Source organism: Apteryx rowi, unplaced genomic scaffold, assembly GCF_003343035.1.
Source record: "Apteryx rowi isolate R43461 unplaced genomic scaffold, aptRow1 scaffold_24, whole genome shotgun sequence".
Taxonomy (NCBI): domain Eukaryota; kingdom Metazoa; phylum Chordata; class Aves; order Apterygiformes; family Apterygidae; genus Apteryx; species Apteryx rowi.
This window is the reverse complement of record NW_020448752.1, coordinates 4,629,911-4,633,914: the sequence shown is the minus strand read 5'-3', so window position 1 is coordinate 4,633,914 and position 4,004 is coordinate 4,629,911.

Genomic DNA, 4,004 nt, shown 5'->3' with positions numbered 1-4,004 from the left:
CCCTTGTAATGCTTAAAAGCGCTATTTAAAATATATGCTAATGTCAGACTTCTAATGGAAATAATGTGTTTGAAAGAACTGTCCGCTTTTAACTGGGCAGCTAATGCTCGATCATACTCTGGCCCCAAGGAAATTGTGTATATCACCGAGAGATTAGTTTGCAGCTCCCATTACCTGAAATTTAACGAAAATTAAGATAGCAAATGAGGTTAGAACTTGGTTACAGTTTCTGCTGAAATGTCAGTTGTTCAGAAATCTGGCGTTTTGCGCCAGGTCGGGGGTGCCTGCGCAGGGCTGCAGAGCAGCACCGAGGGGGAGGCTCGTGGTCCGCGCCGGCAGCTCCGGATTTGGGTGAAGCAGCAGGAGAAGGAAACGGCCGGGTGCGGACGATCCCGCCCTGCGGGACCAGGGGCCCTGCAGGAGATGGACAGACACTCAGACACCTAAAAATAAGACACTAGGAGGAAAATGCTGGMTGCCTTTAATATCCTCCGTCTGTAAACGCTCCACAGAGACTGGCAGGTAACTTGAATTTTTCCCAAGAAAAACAGGCAGAAAGCTCCAAGCAACATTACTCCGCAGCACGGCGATTCCTGCTCCCCCAATATTTTCYGGTCGGTGCCGCAGCCGAGGAGCAGCTCTGGGGCCGAGCGGGATGGCAGGGCGGGTGGCTCCGGCAGCGCCCCGGGACAGCGACGGCCGGGACGGGGAGCTGTGCAGGGAGGCGGGAGCCGCTTCGCCCGGAGCAGGGACGTCGAGACCCACTAGGCCATCGGCCTCGGGGAACTCGACGGCCAAAGCACGACAGGTTTGGTTGAAACCTGTCCTTTCAGAACAGCTCAGCTTCAGCCAGGCGCTTYGAGCTGTGTCTGCGGAAGCAGGACTGACACTGATTTTAGTCTCCGCTTGGGTTTCAGGTTGCAGACTGGGATGCTGAGCTCACCAGAGCATTTAGGCACAAGCATAAGCATTAACCACGGTCCGGTATCAAGACCTGCCCCAGCCCTGGAGCCCGTGGACGAGCGCTCGGCTCATCCGTAACCTGCTTTCCGCTTCGCCCAGGGCTCCCGGCACGGGATCGGCTGCCGGCTACACGCAGACCTGCTGATCTAGAAATGCCAGGTTTAGCCAGCAAGGAAGTGTAAAGAGAGAGGTGCAGGGATTGCCGTGCTTCAGGCTTTAATTTTTAAACCAGTAAGTGTGAGAGTGTTTCAAGAGGTTCTAGCACATTCCTGCAATTAGGCAATTTGCACCTGGAGAAAGATAACATGCCTGGGATTTTGCTGTTGATCTGGTCAGAGTAAACTCATAGCTTCCAGCTTTGCAAATACTTGCAGTTACAAAGCTGGTAATAAAGTGTGGCAGGCAAGAAAAATATGGGAGGATAATGAAAGGCCTTTTCTAAAGCATGGGAATCTCACAACCGTTGTCATGAGAATGGCTTCAGGAAAAAAAGCAGAAACCCGCAAGATCATCTTGCTGTCATGATAACAAATGTACAGAATATCCTTTTTACACCCCTCAGGCAAGAAACCCCATATAATAAATCCTGCTTCTGTAGAAAGCAGCAGGGTTTTTCTTGTAGCCTTGAACTGGAGCAGCGCTAAGACCCTGGGAAACAATAAATCCAAGCTTTTGGGAGAAGAACTGGTTCCGTGGAGGCACGTACATCCAACGTAGATGTTTTCCTCTCAGAGGAGGAATTCCTGTTTCAGCCTAGTCGCTCTTTTTCTGCCGTTTGCTCAGAAACCGCTGCCTGCACTGGTGTGGGCTGGGATGCTCAGTCTGCTTCCCGGGAAGCAGACACCCRGGATGCAAAACCCCAAACCCTCGCTCTGCAAGTGACCGGTCCGTGTGCTCATTCCCTGCGCTGATGGCGGTGGCTGCAGTGGCTGGAGACCAGGCTGCGCTCGGAGCCRGAGCGGATGGTGCTGGCTGTGGGAGTGAGGGGGAGCTGCGACAGGCAGCTGCAGCCCGGCTCCACTTYGCTCCAGCCTGGCTCCAGCCTGGCTTGGCTCAGCCCGGCTCGGCTCTGTCCCAGCTCCCCAGCGTGTCCTCAGGGCAGAGTCCCCTGCCCCAGCCCCTCTCGGCTCCCTGGGATCAGTCCTGCAGGAAACCAAGTGCAGCCATGCATTCAGATTATCAGTTTTCAAGTCATGGACGATCCTAACAGCTCCTGGGGACTAAATCCTGTAGGATGCCTGTTTCCCAGAGATGCGCAAGATGARCTCCAAACCCGTGCTTAATAATGCACAGAAATAAGGAAAACGCTGCTTGCTGGGTGCTGGGTCACTGGCGCCTGCCCAGAGGGTCCCAGGGCTGCAGCCAGCTTCCTTCCTGCCGTGTCCCGGGAAGCCCGGCCGGGCAGGACTCTGCCGCCTCCGGGGCGACCCCAGCAGTGCAGAGCCCACGGTGGCCTCTCACTTTGTCTCGTGCTGAGACCACTTCAGCTCCTCAGCTCAGGTTGCCAGGCTGTCCGGCACTTAAGGGATTAACATTGGACTTATTTTCAGCTTTTGCTTAACTGTATATAATTGCACGATCTTTTTTTTTTCCCCCACCCTAAAACCGTCGCACCAAGCACGACAGAGTCCAGCGTGGCCAGGGGGCTGCTGCGCAGCCGCACTGGGGCAGCAGGGACCTGTGGGGCTGGACTCAGCGTGGCCCCCGCGGATGGAGCCGGGCAGCCGAGGCCCTGTGGCTCGCGGCGAGGGCTCAGGGCAGACGCTGCCAGGGGCAGAGCAACTTCAGACGTGTTGTTAATTGGACTTGTCATCCACGTGGCCTCGTCACAGCTATTATACCTGCAGCGGGAGGAGGAGCAGCTGCTCGGTGTTTGCCCGGGCTGCTCAGGTGTTGCCTCACGATGGATGCGAATTGCTGCCCCGCGTCTTGGTGCCTTGTTACCTTTCCCCCAACCAGGTTTTGCACGCCAAGGAGCAGCGCTCTCTGCATCTGCCACGTCCTGGGAGCCTCCCGGTCCCCCGGCTGCTCGAGACGAGGCATGCGYGGATGGGTAATAGTCGTGCAGGAGCCCCTGTGCACCTAGAGCCYCATGCTGGTGGTGGTCTCGGCTGCTGAGCCATCGCGTGCCGAGGGGCAGCGGGGACGGGCCGCGGCGGCAGCCAGGAGAGTGACCGCTGCCCACGCTGCTGGCGAACCTTCAGCCTCAGCGTCAGGGTATCTGTGATCTGGCATCACGCACGCAAGAAAAGCCGGGCCGTTTGCTAGCGCCTGTTAATGACTTTTGAGACTAACCAAATCTCGTGCTCAGAAGAAGAAAAAGGTCTTTTTTCTTTTTCACAAGAACTTATAAAGAGCTCATCCTCAAAAGGACCTGTGGCAATTTTTACTAGACATAGCAAGCATGCTATCTGCTGTTTCTCAGGTTTTTTTAAATGAAGAATAACGTAAAGCTTGTATACAGCACTTTGCCCAGTGCCGTAGAAGAGCTCTAGAGTTATGACTCCCGCAGAGCTCTCTATATCAGAAATTTTTYGATGTCTCTGTTTGTTGTCTGGATCTCTCTTTCATATGCCTAAGTACCTGCAAACCCATGGCACAGAAACGAATCAAAAAAGCATCACTAACTCATGCTGTTGCTTTCTAATTAAAGGTGTACATGCCTGGAGATTAATCATGCTTCTTGGGGCTCAGATCAATGATACAGTCATGTGCTGAAGGTACAGAGCCAGGGTCTGCGTTCAAAAGCAAAGCTATGTTAAAAGCTATGGAAGTGAAACGTGCCCTTTAGCTCGTGCCTCCTGCCCTCCCTGGAAGCTGCTGTTTGAACAAGCGTTACTAGCTCTGCCCAGAGTAAATGATCTGCAGCCATCCGTCGGCAGGCCGCCCGCGAGCCCCACTCCCGTGGCGGGGCAGCTCCCTGCCAGAGCCGCGCGTGGCTGGCATCGGGCAAAGCCGGAGTCGGACACTTCACTTGTCTTCCCACCTCCCTAGCTATTTTTCTGAGGAAATTATCTTTGGAACGAATTGGGGGGGGGGGG